Source organism: Equus przewalskii, chromosome 24 (assembly GCF_037783145.1).
Source record: "Equus przewalskii isolate Varuska chromosome 24, EquPr2, whole genome shotgun sequence".
In the NCBI taxonomy this organism is placed as follows: Eukaryota; Metazoa; Chordata; class Mammalia; order Perissodactyla; family Equidae; genus Equus; species Equus przewalskii.
The window spans coordinates 31,842,849-31,863,318 of record NC_091854.1 but is presented as its reverse complement, the minus strand read 5'-3'; the positions used below and the strand labels follow the sequence as shown (position 1 = coordinate 31,863,318).

The 20,470-nt window shown below is 46.7% G+C and overlaps 1 protein-coding gene across 5 annotated transcripts in view; it reads left to right on the top strand.

Moving 5' to 3' along the window:
- ROR1 (receptor tyrosine kinase like orphan receptor 1) overlaps window positions 1-20,470 on the top strand; it is a 358,639-nt gene that overhangs the window by 64,536 nt on the left and 273,633 nt on the right. For 2 of the 5 annotated variants that reach the window (XM_070592684.1, XM_070592686.1), the window contains exon 1: window positions 18,861-19,019. The exons of 2 other annotated variants lie outside the window; for them this stretch is intronic. The gene's annotated coding sequence lies outside the window, so the exon portion shown is untranslated. Of the gene's footprint in view, window positions 1-12,087; window positions 12,288-18,860; window positions 19,020-20,470 lie in introns of those variants that run through there. One more of the 5 variants, XM_070592685.1, reaches the window with a different exon arrangement.

Sequence of the window (20,470 nt, the reverse complement as noted above, 5' to 3'; positions counted from 1 at the left end):
CCTAGAGAAATTTTAACTCTTAGATCTTGCAGATTATCCTGTTGTGAAGGCGTCTGACGAACCCATACTGTTTGTCAGAGGTCACACTAAGAGTGGACTCATCGTAACGCCTACCATATACTGAGCATCAAATATGTATATTTTCTTTCAACTCTGGAGCAACCGCAGAATGGGACTGACTATTCTGATGGAGAGTTGAGGGCTCAGATGGGTTGAGAAGCTGGCCCCACATGAGGAGCTGACCCGTGTGCTGCCTGGCTTTGCCCCAGCCTGTCCCACTCCAGGTGTGCCCACCGCACCCTGGCCCTGGGAAGCTCTCCTTCCATCGAGCCGGAAGCCACCCCTGCAGCTTTTCCACACTGTTGTTCTTATTCTGCCTCCTGAGCTCTCAGCATGAGAACTCTCCTCTGTCTTTCATATGACAACCCTTCACATCATCGGAGAGGACCATTTTCCAGGCCCCCGCCTCTCGCCCCACGCCTCCCTCGGTCTGTCATCCCTGCAAAGCTTGGAGAGGTGTTTTATTCACAGATGCCTTGGGAAATTTCATGGTTTTTAAACTCATGCTGAGTTTGTCCAGATGTGCCAATATTTGTCTTATAGGATATAAATTAATTGTCCAGAAGAGGAAGAAACCTTTGTGGGCACTTGCTCACTAATGCAAACCAGTTCCTTTGGGTATTGATGGAAGGGAAAAAATTCAAAAACGAACCAGACAGTTTTCACTGGAAGAGAGTAGCTGTTGAATTCACATCTGACTTTTAGTACACGTCTGTAGCATGATGGTCCAGTGTTACCACGTACTTTCACCCTGGGCAACTCAGGCTGACACTTGTAATAGAGTTCAGCTTTTACGTGAAGACACTTCAGAGATGGAGAAAGATACTCTCCTGTTTTGTTACCAAGCTCTACGGCCCAGTGTTTACAGCATAAGGTGGCAAAAAAATTAGCACCTCTCAGACTTAGAAGAGTAACTATTATTATTATAAGATAAATAATTGTGGTAATGTTGAGTAAGGTTTAAATTTATGGAGGAGCACTAACTTTTCTTTTGCTTGAGGAGATTGGCCCTGAGCTAACGTCTGTGCCAATCTTCCTCTGTTTTGTATGTGGGATGCTGCCACAGCTCATGTAGGTCTGTGCCTGGGGTCCTGGCTGCCTAAGGGGAATGCGCCAAACTTAACCACTATGGCATGGGGCCGGCTCCCATGGAAAAGCACAAACCTTTAAGGAGAGGAATTCTAAGAATAAAGTGTTGTCAGTGCCTGGGCTGTATGCACCTGACTTCTCTGTGAGACCCAGGAGGAAAAAAGATGTCCAGTGTAGATGAGCCTCAAGATACAAATAACAGTCACAACTCCTCTGCCCTCACCATCACAGCCACCAACTGCAGCAACAGCTGCTTCGAATGTTTTTTGACCTCCTGTGATGTGCCTGACAGTGTGCTTGGCACCTGGTTATCTCGCTGAGACTTCCTCATCAAAACTTAGGAAAAGGTGCTACGTTAGCCCCATTTTACAGATGAGAAAACTGAGAGGTTGACTCTCCGGCCCGAGATCCAACATCTACAACGTACAGAGTGAGAGTCTTAGCTTAGGCTTTGTTCCCATACCTTGTTTTCTTGACAAAATCGACTATAAGTTGAACACCAAGCCCATGCACCGGGGCGTATTAAGGAATTTTTCCTTTTAGATGGAACACGAATGAAAATTTTTCCCAGTGTCAGATTTTCTTAGTGAGACACTCATTCTTAGTAGAATCATTAAACCAAGGCTTGTTATAAAGCATCCATTTCCACATCCAAATACACCTTTCTCATATTAGCATAATTCTCTCTTAAAGTCGCAGCACAAATTAGTTCACCGTCAGAGATGGATGAAGGCAACGAGACTTCCTGCAAAGCTCGCCAGCTTCCCAGAGGTGGAATGACATGAATTTTAACTCACACGCTGGCTAACCCTCTCTGTGGCCTCGGTCCAGCCTCTTGCTCAGTCTGGGTCTCTGTGTTCCCATCTGTAAAATATGACTCTTGACTCTGTGATCATGAAACTTCCTTCTGGCTTTGCGGAACGCAGTGTTTAATGACTGCTAGCTTCAGGAAAAATGAAATGTCTGTTCTTTAATGAAAATGTCAGGTCTCCACCCTCATGCCATCTCTTGCTTTGAGTTTTTCCTCACTGAGGCTCTGTTCTGAGACTGACACATCACTGTCCTGCTGCCCATCTGCGTAAGTCATCCCTCAGCAAACTTGTCCGGGCTGATCCAGCTCTCAGCACCGTGCGGGCGTGGCTGCTCGCCTGGAGGCAGGAGGAGGCTCCTGGCTTCGTCCTCCCGGGATTAGCGCATTGAAATCACGTGAAAAACGGCTTGCCTTCCTGCTTCTTTCCAGGGTAGACTTTTCTACTTATTTTCCAGCAGCTCGTGGCAGCCAAATCTGGAAGCACATTTGGCTAAAATCTGGAGATTTTAGAAATAGGTGATAGCTCTCTGTCTTGTGAATTTCTTCTCTGTGTGTTTCTTCTCCCGAGCAGAGTTAATGCCCTTGTCACAACATTCCAGGCACACTTCCTTGAGAGCCCGTCTTGCCCGGTGGCCAGTAGCCATCTCTTTCTTTCGCGTTCTCTGGATTATGACCCATCGTGGGTAGAGACACAACGTGTCTGTGCTTAGCTAGTATCTGGCACATAGATGGTGCTCAGTAATTGGTGAATGAACCGGGAAGAAAAGCGTTGCATTTCTAAACATATACTAATGAACAGTGCTGTAAGTTACGTGAAAATCTCCATTTACGAAACAGACGATTCACCTGTTTCCTCTTGACCCGTCTTAGCCTGATCCCCCCAGCCTGAAATAATTTTTTCCTTTCCTCTGATCAGTTAGGTGTGCTATTTGGTAATTATGTGGTGCCTTGTGACATTTTTTTCTGTTTTATAATATTTTCTGTTTTTCAAATATTTTATGATTTTCTTTTCTTTTTTATTACAATTTTTTCTACATAAAGTTTGTAAATTATTTAAGGACAGGGATAAATATTAATGTTTATTAATAAGATAAAATAATTAAATCTTGATATTTTTCTGTTTACTTTTTAAGTTCTATTTTCTCTCTCTTTCGTTTTGGGTCGTTTCGATTTTTGTGTTTTCAAGTTCACTAATCTTTATCTTCTGCAATATTTAATCTGATGTTAACCTAATCTAGTGTATTTTCCATCTTATTCATTGTAGATTTCATCTCTAGAAGTTTGATTTGGGTCTTTTTTATATCTTCAATGTCTTCGCTTAATTTTTAAACATATGGAATATAGTTCTAAGAACTGTTTTAATGTCCTTGGCCTCTAATTCTAACATCTGGGTCAGTTTTGATGGGTTTTCTCCTCATCAGGGGTCAAACTTTCCTACTAACTTGTGATTGGGTGCCAGACATTGTAAGCGGCACTGTGTTGGGGGCTGGATGTTTGTGTCTTTGTTCTGGGCAAAGTTAAGTTGCTTGGAAGCAGTCTGATTCTTTTGGGTCTTGCCTTTAAGATTTGTTGGGCAGGTCTGGAGCGGTCGGCAGTCCTGGGCTCATTACTCCCCATGACGAAGACAAGACCCCTCCACGTACTCAGCCCCAGGCCTGGGGAGTCACGAAGTTTTCCAGGTGGGAACGTCCTGTGGGTGTTTCCTTCTGCAGCCTTTGGGGGTTACCTCATGGCCGGCACTGCTCGGTATCCAACTCAGCGTTGACGTTGACTCCCGGTGGGTCTCTGTGCAGCTCTCCCTTCTCTGCTACTCTGCCCCTCTTTCCCCTCTTTCTTTTTCTTTTTTCTAATTAACACTTTTATTTATTGGTAACATATAAAAATCCAGGTCTCTTCCATCTGCACGATCTCTCCACATATTTGACTCTGGCACTGTGTCTGCTGGACGCTGGTTGCCTTATTCTGCCTGGACTGTTAGCTCCCTTTACTCAACTCAGGAAGGCCACTGAGTCCCCCGCCCCCCAACTCCTCCGTCCAGAAACTCTCAGGTAAGCTGGTGGACTCGTGGCACTCACTTCGTTTTGCCCTTCTCTCAGAGGTCACTCCCCTTCAATGCTTGTTATCTAGGTCTTCACACCTGTCCCTGGTATTCCATCTTGGCCAGAAGTGGAAGTGACCCATTTTATTTTTCCTGTCTGGAATTATCCTCCATCCCCCAACTTCCAAATCTCACCATCCCTGAGTCCAGGGGGCGGGTAAGGAGCCCTCTGCTGTTCTCCCGTGGTGCTGTGCTCCCGTGGTACCGTGCTTGCGGCTGCTCAGCACACCCCTCGCCTCCCTGCATTGTTGTGACAGGTTTACCCTCTTTCCCCACTAGATTTTATTTCCTTGAGGGCAGGGACTGTCTCTTATCTTAGCGTTTCCAGCCCCTAACCTAGTCCCAGGCATTTAACCGTTGCTCGATAAGCATTTGCTGAATCAATGAGTGAACAAATAGGATTCAATTTTCAAAGTATCAGTTTATCAACAACTTTTGGAAGCTTTTTTTTTTTTTACAGAAAAGAGATTAACTGTGTGTTTTTATATATGCAGTTGAAGTCTCTTTTACATTTCTTTTTTTTTTTTAACTTTTTTTTTTTTGAGGAAGATTAGCCCTCAGCTAACTACTGCCAGTCCTCCTCTTTTTGCTGAGGAAGCCTGGCTCTGAGCTAACATCCGTGCCCATCTTCCTCTAGTTTATACGTGGGACGCCTACCACAGCATGGCTGCCAAGCAGTGCCATGTCCGCACCCAGGATCCGAACCAGCGAACCCTGGGCCGCCGAGAAGCGGAACGTGCGAACATAACCGCTGCGCCACCGGGCCGGCCCCTCTTTTACATTTCTAAGTAATCAATTGTTTTTGATGGCTTGGACCTAATTTTTATCTGTTTATTTTTTGTAGCCTCTCATTCGAATGTGGTTTGTAAAAGCCACCTAATTAATGCTCGAAATGAAATGTGGACATCAAGAAACTAAGAACAGAATAGCCATGTTGTAGACAAACAACGTGAAGACTCACGTTTAGGTCTCCCGCTTTACGGCGGAGCCTCGGGTGCGGAGCACCCCAAGTCTGAAATGTGCCGCGGAGTGTGCTTATCTCAAGTGCCTGTTTCATGCTGGATGTGCTGGGATATCTGTTACCCGAGTAGACTGCAGCCGGTCTGCAAATAGCTGTGAGTCTGTGCATTCTTATCAACTGGAGACAATTGACAGCGGATTTGTGCCTTTGGGGCCAAGGTCAAGTGCAAGTCCACACTATATTTGGGTCTGCTAGAGATGGTAGAGTGAACTATATTTGGTAAGCCTCTTAAGACTATCCTGTTCACTTCCTCAGCAGCTTTCGGTTACCAGAGGTGCCTCTGGAGTCCTCCCCCACCCCAGTGCAGCGTTGGCGAGATGGAAGTGGCTTGAGGCTTGTGTTCTTCTAGACACAGGGTTTTTTCTGTGAGGTAAGGATAATGAGGTCTAATTAGCCAGTTGTTAGGAGGATTAAGTGAAGTAATAAATGTAGTCATCTGTCATAGTTCCAGGCACATAGGAACCCCTCCTCCCAGCCTAATTTAAAGGGTAGCCCTCTGTCCCTGAAGCGAGCTCCACTGACTGTCCACCAACAGACAGACACGTGGAGTCCTTCTATCCGTATCTCTCACTTAGCAGCTTCTCCTCTAAGCTTCAACGTGCGTTCCTTTGCTTTTAGGCTAAATGCTTATTTTCCTGAAATGGTGTTTTCTTGACTTAAAGTGCAGTCTTCTGCTTTCCTTTGTTTTTACTGTTCTTGCCTGGCGATCGAGTTGCTTAAAGGCGTCTCTGTCTTTCCCCCTTCTAATCCACGGCCAAGGCAGAGTGGTGGTTTAATGAGCAGGACACTGCGTGGGCTAAGGATGTCTCATTCTGCGCTCAGTGACTGATTCACTCTCCCTCATGCAGAAATGGAGACTGGGGATATTTTGCATATTTTCCTAGAATGGCACAGTGATTCTGTGGCTAAACCAAGATTAGACCTTGCTAGTTCTAAAAATCTGACTTTTTGCTTTAAAAGAGTAAACTGTGTTGCCTCCAAAAGTACTAGTTGAGTTTAACTTTCCAGTGTCCTTTGTATTTAAATCTGATGATGGTGGTGTTTTTCCTTCTGTCTTGTTTAGATGAGGGGATTGGACTTTTTCCTCTGCGGGTCTGGTACGGCTGCCCTGACCATGACCTAGGCAGCAAGCTTCTGGATGCTGTCAGGAATGCTAATTAGGATCCTTATTCTCTTTCACCCTACTGTTTATTATGTTCGTGGTTTTGTCTGTTAGACGGTCAGCTCTGATACCTCCCACTCTGAGCGCAGCGCTCTGTAGAGAAAGAAGTGCATGGCTGTGGAGCGTATGAGTGAATGGATCAGCGTGCTTCTCCAGTGACTCTTTAAATCTCCAGGTGACGGGTCTAAATGCGTGCAGTCTGGCGATGTGAGATGGGCTAATTGAGTAAGAAATTAGACTGTTTGTTAGGATAGCCCCAAGCCTTATGGTGCCTTTGGACTAGTTAGGAAAGCTACCCCTTCCACTGTGTGTCTGCGTCCCGTGCCACCAGGCTCAGTGTGGCCGAGGAGTCCTGGGTGGAATTGGCCTCACTTGCTCCCCGGTTGGGTGCCCTTCTGCGGGGCGCAGCACAGTTGTCTGAGGACCCTCTGACTCCGTTTTCTGACTGGTAGGGGTTCCGGTGTCGAGTGGTTTTAAGAAGGGCAGTCGCCCTTATCCCGGTCAGTGTTTCCCTGAAGAGCAGCCCCGTGAAGATGAGGATCCGTCCGTTCTGTCTTGGGGACTCTGATGCTTCTGTCTGCCTTCCCGAAGTCAAATTCAGTTTCTTTGCAACATTTGTCTGTTGTGTTGAAGACTTGGAGCAGAATGCTGTGTCTCTGTGCCCTGTTGCTACCAGCAGCTTCCTTAGCTTCTCCCGTCTCAGCAGAGTCAAGGCCCGTCCCATCCTGGTGTTGGAGGCCGCGTTTGGACTGGCCTTACTGTAGCCTCTAATCGCATCTCTTTCTCTTCCTCCACAGACTCCCTCTCACCTGGTCTTGCTCTCCTTCTCAGGCCATTCATGACAACCGGCTCTTTACTCACCTCTTGGCCGTCACCCACGTGGCCCTTTGTCTGATGCCCTCCACTGCCTCTACAAATTCCATTGAGTTCTTTCTGTCCTTTAAAGGCCACCTTAAGTGGCTCCTATTCAATGAGGATAAGCTGTTCCCTCTTCTCTGCCCCTTGAGTCATTCTACAGACGCTATTTGATTTTTTAAATTAAATATTAAATACATAATCAGTGTCATTATATATTAATTTCTTAGCATGGTACCCAGCACACAGTTCATGCTACTTAGCGATTATTATTACTGTACTTGAATTGCCTTAGTCATTCATTCATTCAACAAACAAGCGTTCCCTCTGCAGGTGCCGCTCCAGGCCTGGGGATTCAGAAATGCGTACAACGTGGAGCTCGTGTCAGAGCAGCAGGTCACGCCTGCCGGTTCCCTGCAGAGAGATGCCGTGGGAGGAGCTTGGGCAGTCTGGTCAGGCCGCCACCGATGTTCCGGTCAGCGCGAGGCAGCAGGAGGGGCGAGGGCTTCACGGCTGGGCTGATGTGGATGTGATCCCAGCCGTGTCCTGTGCTAGCTCTGACCGTCGGTCTCCACCTCTTACAATGGGGATGACGGGGTAGCTGCCACGTGTCAGTATGAATTAGGCCCTGGGCTAAGCGCCGTATGCTGGTGATTTATGGGGTCCTCAGAATAGCCCTGTGAGGTATCTCCTGTGAATGGGCTTATTTTATAGCTGAGGAGCACGGGGCACAGAAGGCGTAAGAAAATGGCCTCAGTGGCCGAGCTCTGAGCTGAACCCAGGCCCATCAGAGAGCAGAATCCGTGTTCCTCCTCATCATGCAGAATCGTGCTGTGTCATGCATGTGTCCACACACATTAAGATCCCTGGCACACAAGGTCAGAGTAAGTAGCTATGATTATTATGATTACGGTTACTGTTCTAAAATTCGGGCCTGCCGCCACCACTCTGCCGGGCCCTGAGTGATGTGTGACGTAACTGGGCAACACACCTCTTTGGGTTTAATTGGTCATGGATTTCGTGTGCCGTCTCTAAAGAGAAATACCTAATAGCAAACGCCTTAGGGTGGGGGAAGTTCCGACAGTGTAAAGTAACAGTCAGGGAGGCAAAGCAGTTAATGAGACTCTGCAGTGGAAAATCAGGAAGAAGTTAAAAGGAATCGGCGGGTATAGTCTGGTGGTGGGCAACGTGTGAAAGTCTTCTGGCCAGCAGATAGTGTTTTGAGCAAAAGCAATAGAGAGGACAAATTCCTCAGTTGTGTGGCCGTCCCTTGCAATAAGGATGGATGGCTAGGAGGGTGTGCGATCTTTAACATCTAAGAAAGGACGTGTCTTCTGCCATCTCCTCCCTCACCTCGACACAGAGTTGCTCGTGGCCAAAAGATTCGGTTTTGCCTGATGAAGTGCTGAGTGGACTAGGTTAGGTTGTCTTGAAAATGGCTGGACCGGAAGATAAAAGGTTTTCTCTCTCTGGAAAGGAGCTTTCCTCCGGGGAAGCGCACAGCTCTCAGGGAGGAATCTGGACTGTTGAGCCCAGGAGCTCCATCCTGCCTCTTCCCGCAGTGCTCCCCAGCAGAATGAGGACGTTATTAAAGCTTGGTGATGACACGACCCTGCACACTGAGGTGTGGCTGCCAAAGCTTTTATCTTTATGGTTCTCATGAGTTTGAGGGAGAAATGATCAAATGCTGCGTGTGCAAATTGAGAGTAACGTTTTCCATTTTGTTAATAGTCAGTCCTTTGGTTTGCTTTTGGGTTTCCTGTCTTGCTCCCTTCTCCTGCGTATTGCTCTGCCCCAGCCTGCGTGAGTACCGAATCTTCAGGAGGGCCAGCTGTAGGAAATCGGGGAAATCCAGCTGTCTGGGATTCTGTTTTGAGATGGTGGCCCTCATCAGTAAAGCGGGAAGCTATCAGGATGTCGAGAAGGTGTTTGAAAAGATTTGGGGGCACTCTTAAATGACAAATTCCAGTTAGGCAGGAGGTCGCCTTGGGCTTTCTGTGATAATAGAGGGGTTGGGGGTGGAGTGGCCCTTCCTCAAGAGTTGATTCTGTGTATTTGCTGAGGTCTACTAAAATAAAGTTTTAAAATGGAATATTCTGTAAAGAAAGTGAATTTTATTGACATTTAAATTCAGTTTAAGCAATACATAATGGGTATCACGTAATTTCCATTTACTGTCATTTTTCACATTTCAGGATCTTTCTTCCTATGTGGTTTCAGTGAAATGCTTGGATGTGCACTTTGTTTTGCTGTCGGCAGATGCATCTCAAGTGGCTTTCCTCCCCCATGTGTCTCACCGTCCGCCAGATGTCCTGACTTTGTGCCTCCTGTAACCTGTCGATCTTTTTGCGGCTGTGGGAGGCGTATGTTTGAACATAGAATTTCGAGCAAAGAGAGTGGGCGGTTAGGGAGTGCTGACCAGGCTCCATGGCTCATTAACTCCAACTGGAAGCTACAGGCTGCCTCTTCTTGGGCCCTTCATACCATCAAGCGTATCCTTTCCTTTCCTTACTGTGAATTCTGCCCCTTGGTCTAGGTTGTATTTGTCCTTAACTCTGATGTGAACACGTGGCCCCTCTGTGCCTCAGTGTCATCGTCCGTAAAATGGGGCTGTATTTCCTGACCTCCTTCAAGGTTACCATGAAGCTTAAGCGATAATGTACAAAGAAGCCTTTCAAGAATTATTAAATATAATAGAAAGATAAAGTGACGTACAGTTAACTATACCCTTTATTATTTAATTCTATCTTCTGCCCTCATAAAATCTGACTTCTTCCAGCTCTATCAAGCTTGCCTCATCATCTCTTTCTAAGAAAAGTTCAGTGCTTGCCTAGTGTCACACAGCAGGTTAGGGAAGACGTCGGATAAGAGCTCAGGCCCCCTGACTCACAGACCAGCAGGATACTCAGGCGTGATGTCTGCTCTGCTTTGCTCTGTCGTCTTCTTTTCAGTGAATGAGACGACTGTCTCCTTTTTGGGGTGGAAATAGCACCGTAGAAGAAGCCAGGACCCTGCCTCGCTCTGGTTCTTGTTAGCCCCCTTTGTTGTGGCCTCCGGTGTCTCCTGTGCTGGCTGGCTCAAGGTGGGAAGGCATGTATGACTGGGTTCTGCCTCCAGGGGTTGGCACGCGAGAGGAAGGAGGCAGACGAGCGAACGCACATCCAAGAGTCTGAGTTCCTGGCTCTGCCACCTACTCGCGGGGCCTGTCCGGGCAAGTCACGCCCGCCTCTGGGTGTAGGCTCCCTCGCTGCCCAGGGTGAGGGCTGGACTGGATGTACAGGATGGTCACCATCACTGAGGTCTCTTCTAATTCATCACCTTTTCTGGGTCTGAGACTCCGAAGCTGTGCTGGGCAGGCCTTCACAAACTGAAATGAAGGAAAGCAATTAGTCTGATGGCATGTTTTTCTTAATCGTTCTCTGTGATGAATCTCACAGGCTAACTAAATTTTCTAACACCCAACACTGCCACTGTATGGAGACATAGATGATGATACTCGTTCGGTTAACCAGATGGTCAGCTGTGCAAAGATAGCAGAAATGGACAAATGATTCGATATGGGGCATAAAAATTAAGGCCAGCATGAACTTCCCTTCTCTGTAGTTCTATGGAGCCTCTCTGAGATGAACTATTAGATTAGGTCATCTTCCTTTTCCCTAGAAAGGACCATAGAGTAATAACAGTAACATTTATTTAGTGTTTGCCCCTGTGCCAGGTGGGTGTTGTTCTAAGTGCTTTCCATATAAAGACTCCTTTAATCTTGACGACATTTTGAAGTAGGAGTTATTATCAGTCCCTCTCTCAGAGATAACGAGGGGGATAAGTTAAACTTATTTAGGATTGCACAGCTGTAAGACACAGAGGCAGGACTGGAACTCTGGCAGCCTGCCTCCGGCAGCCACGTTTTAACGGCTGCACCATCGCCCAAATGAGAGCCACTCACCCTCAGCTCACGTCTGAGAACCTGGAGAGACTGGCCTGTTGTGAGGCCGCAGAATAAGACAGCAGCTGAATCATCTGGCTTGTGGCTCTAAACTCCGCCAGATCTTCAAGTGTAAGCATTCTTACTGTGTGCAAGGGTTCCTAGTCTGGACTCCACGTCTCAGGTGACTAATGGACCCTTGGAAATTGTGTGCAAATCGTATTTGAGTGTCCGTGTGTGTTGTTTTGCTGTGAGTGGGGAGGGACCTCTGGATGGTTTCCTGCACATTATCAGAGGAGCTCCTACCCCGTCATTGGCAGGATTCTAGCTGTGCACGTCCTCGTCAGCCCTAAATCTGGATTAATCCCTGGGGCTGGGAGTTTGGCCATGACTACTTATTGAACCATTGAGTCACTGCGGGAACCTGGAAGAGCCGGACTTTACACATGTCCCCCGCCTCTCGGAGCTTTGGTGCTGATGTACAATTGGACAGTGCCTTTTTCTCTCCTTGAAGCCTTCCAAAATTTTCAATCATGTTTTCCTCTCGAAATTTTGGAACCTCAAGGTTTTGAGGTTTTTGCTTTTGTTTCATTTTACCTCTTCCTTCCTGGTTCTGTTCAGAAATCAGAAGTCTGTAAGCTTTTTATTACCCATCCAACCCGTGAGTTCAGTTTCTCATTTAACTTTTATGAATGTTTTCTTTGTTAAGATGAATCCTTTCAAAACCTTGTAAAGAATGTTTTACCGTATACTAACATGAGAACGGAGGTAAAACTAGAAAATCCAACAGGAAACACACGCGCGTGCATGCACACACACACACACTCACCCACACACACACCCCCATAGGCAACTTCGCTTCAGGTCACTGAAATCGAGTGTATCTGCCAGGGAAGCATTTTAAAGATGTTGTCGTTCTGACAGTTGTGTTATTTCGTGTTACCTGTCTGTCCTTGTCTCCGTTTACGGTTCATTACTCGAGATTGTTCTTTTCAGGGATGAGAACGGGTCACATGTGCTGTGCTGGTCCGGGTACCTGAGAGATGACAACACTCTCCCACAAAGTGGTTTAGTTGCGCTTCTGGTCCCGATGAGTAATGTAACCAGCGTGTCTCTTCTGCTGTGAGCAGGGCTCCCTCACTGTCTGTCTCATCCTCATACGCGACAACAGGGGTTCCAGGTTATGTCAGCGTGACCTCCTTTAGCGATGCCCAGGCGTTGCCTTTGGAGACGGGCTTGGGTTCAGATCCCAGCTCTGGCGTCTACAAGGTGGGTGACTTTGGGCAAGTTTGTCTAATCTCTTGGAATCCTCTTTTCTTCACTATAAAAGGGGAAAGTAGTAATTATACGTTGCTGGGAGCGTTGTGAGGAGTGATACAGACATGTTGATACATTTCCCATAGGCTTTTCACACCGCGAGCACTTGCTAAATGATTGTTGTTGATTGATTGTTATTATTATTGTTATCATTACAATAATGTATTATGAATAATATATAACATCATGCTATAATAATATTATTGTTTTGATTATTATCATCATCATCATCATCCTTAAATTAATAGATGTGATGTGCCTGGTGCGGTGCCTGGTACCCAGCAGGCACCAAACCGGTATCTCTTTGGATGGATTTGACTGTACATAGTTAGTGTACATAGTGACTGCATTAGAGGCTGCAGTGGTGCCTTTTTATTTGTTAGATTAACAAGGACAAAATTGTTGAATGGAACAAATGATGGCTCTCTGTTTAAGTCAACAAGCTTCACAGCGAGGTCGTCCTGAAAGCCGACAATGAGATGTGGCAAGTCTTGGGGGGGATAAGTGACCTTGGAGCTGTTTTCAGGAGCTGCAGTTGCCTGGTTGCCCCAACTGCTAACACTTTGCTTCTGTCCCACGAATGAGGAGAGCAGAGCGGGCAGAAGGGTTCTGGTGGTGTTCATTAATTTTCTTTCAAGAACTGCCACATGTCACCAGCGTGCCCCCCGGCACAGTGCTGTTTGGCTGTCTTCTCTTTGCCCACGAGAAGCCAAAAATGTTAAATTGGTGGAGCTTACTAGATCTGACAGAGAAATTCTTCACGTCTGGCCTGGATGTCTAAGTAAATTTGGTGTACTCCTTGTGGTCTGGGGCAAATGCTGGAAGCTATTAGAATTCTGAACAAAACCCTCCATTCAAAGACTGCTCGTTTCCTGCTGGGGTAATGCAAGTATCAAACATTGAGAAATGTGGCCGGAGAATGTGGCTGCTCAGCGCAGGACCCACTGAGGTGTCTCCGACGGCTCCCCAGATGCCTGAGCATGTTATTTCCACTGGAGTGTCGTGGATAAGTGGTTTCCTTCGAAAATAAGAGCTCTGCTTTTCTGCATCAAGTATGATGAGAATGGGGTGAATTTCCTCTTGTCAGTCAAATTTAGGATGGGGACGCTTTCTCCCTCCCTTGGAGTTCTGGAGACCTCAGTTTTTGTTTTTGTCTTAGTTTTTTGCTTCTAATCCTTTCCTTAAAAGTTTCCTTCCAGAATCAGAAAGTGCCTCTCCTTAGCTATGGAGTCTGCTCTTCCAGACTAAGCCTGTGCAGTGGCTGGAAACTATTTTATTGAGAAGTCTTTATGGAGAAGCTATGGTTTATCTCATGAAATATCTTAGTTTGTCATAAACCGTTTCCTTTCTGAACCAAAATTTATTTTCTGTGAAATTCCAGGTGTTCTTTTACATAACTTGAAAGGAATAGATTTGAGAGTCAGCTCAGGTGTTTTTTCCTAGGAAGAATGTTTTCTTGTGATGGCTTAATTGAGGATGAAATCAGATAACATAGGTGAAATCACTGGGTATGCACAGTGAAAACCATTATTTTAATTAACTTCAGTTAGACCATGTGGTGTGGCCGGTGATGCAGCTGAGCGGTGCGATGCTGTGGCTGCCACGCTGTTTGGCCCTGGCCCTTATCACACTGTATGGGAATGCTTTTCTTAGATAGTCTCACTCCTGCTGGACTGCAAACTTCTGGAGCACAGGGACAAAGCCTTATTCATCATAGTATTCCCAGTTCATAGCACCGCACCAGACACACGATTAATGCTGTTTTAAAACGAATGGATGAAAAGACATTTTTACGAAACTTGGATGTTGGACCAGGGGGTTTTACAAAATAAAGCACTCGAGTCAGTTTATTGGGCTCCGCCTTCTGTAGTCAGCCTCATCTCTGCTTCGATTCCTCCTGTGGGATGGTTTATGCAGCGAGTCCAGTTTTCTTTCACCCTTGAGGGATTCAGCTACATTACCTAACAGTCGTGTTCCTTTCCCCACAGAGTCTGTGTGAGATGTGAAATATGCGAGATGATAATGTAGAATGGGAAAGATGAACCTATTTTGATGGCTTTTAGGGAGTCTCATCACACGTGGCAGCAGGTGGCTGGCTGGTCAGGAGGCGCGGTCCTGTGTCACGTCGGGGTAGCACTGTGGTTCGCTCTCAGAGAGGTTTTTTTTTGTCTTTTCCTCCAGGTTATGCTGACGTCTCAGACGAAAATATTCCCCGTCTAATGAAAGTCAGAGAAAAATGTATGGACCTGCTCCTGACCACTTGTCCTTTATGTTTTAACAGAGGAAATAAATCTAGATTAAGACTCACAGGTTTCTGGTGGGCCATGTAAATGGAGGCAGGGGCCAGATAGCTCCCCTTTCTTGATTTGCCCATCTTTTCCCAATTCTGGCTGTTTGGGGAATACTGCAGCTTATGGAGTGAAGGTTGCTACTGAGAATGGCAGTGTAGCTGGTTCTCTAGAGATGTCAGTGCCTGCAGGGCCCGGGGCTGTGGTACCCCACAGGAGCCCCGGCCTGGGCTGAGGCTGAGGCTGGTGCTGAGAGGGTGGCTGTGGCATCAGGACGAATTGACCTGAGCCGAGGGAGGAAGAGGACATTCTGTAATTAAAGGCCCAGAAAAGTATTAGTGCTGCCTTTTGTTGCCAACGCTATGACAATTGTCTTTTCTACCTGTTCCTGTGGGTTTTCTGTCATTTTATCATTCATTCAGCAAGTGTTTATTAAATATCTACTCTGTGTTCTATTCCTCATGTACTTTGGGGATTACTTAAGACGGCTCGTAAATCAATGTGTGATGACTCAAACGTGGGTCTGACCATCAAGGCTCTTGCCACGGTGAGAGAGATAGGTATGAAGCAGAGAGTGGCTGGTCCCTGGGATGTGACAGGATGCAGAGCAAAGGGCTCTGGAATCTGATAGACTTGGGTGCCAGTTGAGGGTCTACCACTTTTTAGTTCTTTTGGCTTCAGGCAAGTTACTCAATCTCGTTCCAGTTTGGTTTCTAAATCTTTAACTTGTGAATAATACATTGCCTTCCTGGAGGGGTTGCTTTAGGACTTGAAAAGCCATGAAAAGGGCCTGGCGCAGATGCGCATCTGAAAATGGTGGCTCTTTGTGGTAGTGCAATTGGCCAGGTTCAGGCAAACTCCCGCGCGAGTTCAGAGGAGGCTGTCACCACCCGCTGGGTGGCGGGGACAGAGTGAGGGTCCAGAGAGGGGACCAGAGTTTCATGGGGGCCACACATCTGAGCTGAGCTTGGGAATATGAGTAGGATTTGGGAATGTGGTGTGGAAAACAGAGAAAAAACAGTATTCAAGACTCATGATATATTTTTACAACTTTTTTGTTGTGGTTTTTAGCAAATAGGCGCTCATTTTGTATCGCTTTCATTTGCAGTATGTGAATCAAATCATCATGTTACTTAAACCTTAGCACGACTCTCAATGCCAAGAATTGTGTGTTTCTTCTGTTTTCTTTTGTCGTCCCCACAACTCTGTATAAATAGCATCTATTGAGTGATTGCAGAGGCTCGTGACCTGGCTGTGTTGAAATCTCCGCATTCGTGGGAATGTCCCTCTATTCCACTGTACCATCAGAGGAATTTTGGAAAAAGGGCCCAGACCCTAAGTTCTAGTTGTTTCCCAGAACAGTGGAAACCTAGAGACACGGGACAGGACCTTAACCTGTGGACTTGTGCACGGCAAACCCTCGACTGTGATAATGATGGTTGTGATTGTTATCGATTATTTGGAACTTCTAATAATCCAGAATTTTAATTTGTCAGAGACCCCTCACTCCATGGTGAGTCTGAGTGATCTCCCGCACGGGCCTGCGGCTCCTTTGGCCCTGTGTCCAGCCTGTGTGTCTGCGTGCCCAGCCTCTGTGCCAGCTGCCAAGCCCTTGAGATACGGCACCCTCACCATCTCTCGTGAGGCCCTAAGAGGGGTGTGTGTGCTACAGAACAAGTATAAGTAGGGGGCCCTCGCCACACAGCTGACTCACAGTGCTCCCTGTTCTTCTGCTGAACCTTGCTCTTCCCCACGTCTTTTTTCCAGGACAGAACTCAGCTTTGTGGTGTTAGGCTGTTAGGAACCCGACTGTAGTCACTGTAGTTGTGATTTTGCTGGGTAGGAAAGGAACCCTGTGGAAGGCCTCATTCTGTTGTTCCAGAACACTTGTCAGGCTCCCAGAAGAGGTAGTGTCCTGCTGTCCATAAAATTTGGGCCTGGAGGCACAGAGCCTGATCAAAGGGAACCTTGCAGCTGGAACAGTTCCTTTTAGGGCGGGGGAGGGAAGTAAGTAACCCCAGACAGGCATCCTAACTCAGAATGTTCTAAATGGTTAATGCTTGGCTGACATGCTATAAAGCTAATTTGTTTATACTTGTATCAAGTAATTATACACTCTGCATATAATGTGTTTTTGAAATTATTATTTATTGCACAAATATTATAACAGAAACTGAACTCAAAACACAAGGAAAAATGTGTGTGGGCTCTCCCTTTGTACAATTCAAACTTTTTATATATTTTTGGGTTCATTCATAGTCCCTGTTCACGCATCCATAACGGTGTGGTTGAGAGCGGACTGTAGATATCATTTGGTGTTCTGCCCTTCCCAGCTCCCCTCCACACACATCCTTATATTATTCACGTATGCTTCCAAAACTCCTCGTATCTGCGTGCAGAGGTGCAGCTGATCTTACAGAACCTTGGCTTAAACTCTGGGCATCTCTAGGAAGCTCCCACTCTCACCTCGCCCAGGAATTTCTTTTCTCTTGGTGGGGAGGGGAGGAAGTAGAGATGGTATCTGGAGGGAGCCACCCAGAGTTGGTTGTCCAAGGCTGGCTTTGGTGCTTTCATCAGAGACGTAGAGACATAATCTATCAGAGTGAAACCTCTTTGCCTTTCAGCTTCAAAGAAGGGAATTTATAAGGAAATATTTGAGGGCCTCTGGGACATCCAGGAGATGGATCCCTACGTTAGTACTGTGAGTGGAGGAAGTTAGGGACAGGTAAACAGTGACTAAGGGAACCATCTCTGGTTTATTCGGGAATGCTGTTGGCTTGGGTTTGAATACTTCTGACTTCTAGGCGTTCTCTCCCTCCCTCCCTCTCTCTCCCTCTCCCTCCCTCTCTCACTTCTCTCCCGCCCTCTCTCTCTTCTCTCCCTCCCTCCCTCTCTCTCTTCTCTTCCTCTCCCTCTCTCTCTTCTCTCCCTCCCTCTCTCACTTCTCTCCCGCCCTCTCTCTCCCTCTCCCTCCCTCTCTCACTTCTCTCCCGCCCTCTCTCTCTTCTCTCCCTCCCTCCCTCTCTCTCTTCTCTTCCTCTCCCTCTCTCTCTTCTCTCCCTCCCTCTCTCACTTCTCTCCCGCCCTCTCTCTCCCTCTCCCTCCCTCTCTCACTTCTCTCCCGCCCTCTCTCTCCCTCTCCCTCCCTCTCTCACTTCTCTCCCGCCCTCTCTCTCTTCTCTTCCTCCCTCTCTCTCTTCTCTTCCTCTCCCTCTCTCTGTTCTGTAAGAATGATCAGCATCACTGTGCACTTGAGGATGGGGGTGTTGGAGAGGTAACGTGGTAACTTGAGGCTTTCTAAACGTTCCCAAAGGGGGCACAGTGCATATGTTGTTTTCCAAAGGGAGTGGGAAGGAGCTAGAAACGCAGCTTTGAGTGAGAGGCAGGGGCACCCGGGCAGCGGGGACAGCTGTGGCTTTGAAGTCAGACGGCGGGCATTCACATCTCTGCTCTGGCCCTCGTTTGGTGGCCTTGGGCAAATTACTTAACATTTCTGAATCTTTCCGTGAGGACGGTAATTACAGTGCCCACCTCGCAAGGTTGTGGTGAGGATTAAACTGGCTAATGTAAATAACGCACTCAGCACAATGCCTGGCATGAATAGTCAGCACTCCGTAAATGTGAGGCGTTATTTCTATGGTTGCTATTTCCTGTTTCACATGATAATCTGACCGCTTTGCAAGCTGCTTTCCCTGGACTAAGGGAGTAATGGGGTCTGTAAACTATTTTCTGTATTTCCAAGTCTAAGAGAAGTAGACCGTCTGGTCATTGTAATAGCACATGGTAGAGTCTTTGCCACATGCTGCCCGTGGGGGAAGAATACCAATGGGGTCCCTGTTGTTGAAAAAGTTAGGGCTTCTGACCAGAAAGTCAGTAGGTTCTTTAATGAATGCTTGTGGGTGCCCAGTACCAACGGGAGTAAAGAGAGGGTGATATGCACAAAGGACTGATGGATTAGTATGAGGGATCATCCCCTTGCGGAACATCAGGGGTCCACGGACTCCCAAGTCCCCAGTGCTCAGGCGTGTGAACTGGCTTGTGGAGTGTGCCATCGCTGCCAAGCACCCTCTTGGAAACTGGAGGCAGTGAGAAAACTGCTAGGCAGATGGGAACCGGTTTCTCTACCCAACTTGGAGGAGCATTTGCTCTGAGCAACCAGACAGGCTCCAGGAGACATGTGTCTTTAAGTGCCTTTTTTTTCCATTAGCTGTAATTTAAACTGACATCACCTGATTTTGACGTTGCAACAAGGTCTCTGTAGACTTCACATTGTGCTCGCTTTCCCACGCACATCCTCACTGGAGATTGATGGGTTTACACCAGCGTGGAAACTGGTTGGAATGGAAACCATCCAGAAAATGATTAGGGAGCTTGAAGCTTTCTGAAACTGGGCACAGTGAGTATTAAGTCGTTATTGTTTTAATGAAACTTGTCTTAGCTGGGGTCTCTTAACTGCTTGCTTTCTAGTTTTAATACTGAGTCACTAATTTACACTAAAGAGACGCCGTCAAGCTTAAACACTGATCTTATACTGTTTGCCAAAGTGTAAGATCTAACCTGAAATGTGGCTTTGCAAAATCCTCTGTATTAAACTTGGTGGAGAAATAGAAACAAACAAACTGCCTGGTTTCAACAGAAACTGTCAACATACACGTGTGGGAAGAAATTCACGGTCAGTATGTTTATGATGTACCGGGGTGGTCTGCAGTAGGTCCCAGCAGGAAACAGCTAAAGATCATCCTTCCCTAAATTTCATACTTACAAGCCTTGTGTGACACTCTGTACCATCAGCTTTGGATGGTCTTGTCTGTGGATTATCCGCTGTGAGAATGGTCTCTTAGAGACAGGAAGCAGCAAGGCAGAGTGGGAGAAATATATGTGTTGGAGCCACACACGTCTGGCCCCGAGTCCCAGGTCCCAAGTAAATTCCTGAACCTCCTTCTGCCTCGATTTTTCTCATCTGTGACATAGGGGTGGTGATGTTCGTAGGGCAGTGCTGTTGGAGGGTTTAGTAAAGGTAATACAGAAGGTGATGGAAAGCCTCACATGTAGTCAGTGCTCACTTACCGGTAGATGTAAAGACATGTCACCCAATCGCATTCCTCCCAGCTTCATCCAAGGCCACCCAGCCTTTCTTGGCCTTCTCTCTGTTATCACTCAGTGTGTGTTCCTGAAGGCAGTCCAATTTTATCGTTGGTTTGGAGGGAGGACAATAGTTAGGAAGGCAAGCCTACTGCAAGAGCACCCAGCGACCTTGCTACAGGAGCAAATCAAGTGGTTTCGGGTTGTCCGTTATTTATCTTTCACTTCTTCCTTTCATTAGTGGTGCTAATGGAGACATAATGGAGGCATAATTATCTTCTTTGTTAGTCATAAGCGCTTGGTCTCTTCAAATCCCACAATGGTAAAAATAGGTTGTGTTTTTATGATCTCTCTCTTTTTTTTTTTTTAAAGATTTTATTTTTTTTCCTTTTTCTCCCCAAAGCCCCGCAGTACATAGTTGTATATTCTTCATTGTGGGTCCTTCTAGTTGTGGCGTGTGGGACGCTGCCTCAGGATGGCCTATTGAGCGGTGCCATGTCCGTGCCCAGGATTTGAACCAACGAAACACTGGCCCGCCTGCAGCAGAGTGTGCGAACTTAACCACTCGGCCACCGGGCCAGCCCCTTTGTGATCTCTTTTGGCTTCCGAAAACCAAAGAAAGCCAATGAGAAGGTAGGAGATGATCTGAGAGATGATCTGAGATTCCCAAGATTATCAGGGATACTTATGATCCTATGTTTATGGAGACAGTATTCCTATGGAGAAATATTCTCTCTCAGTTGGAACTGGAGATATGGTAAGTGG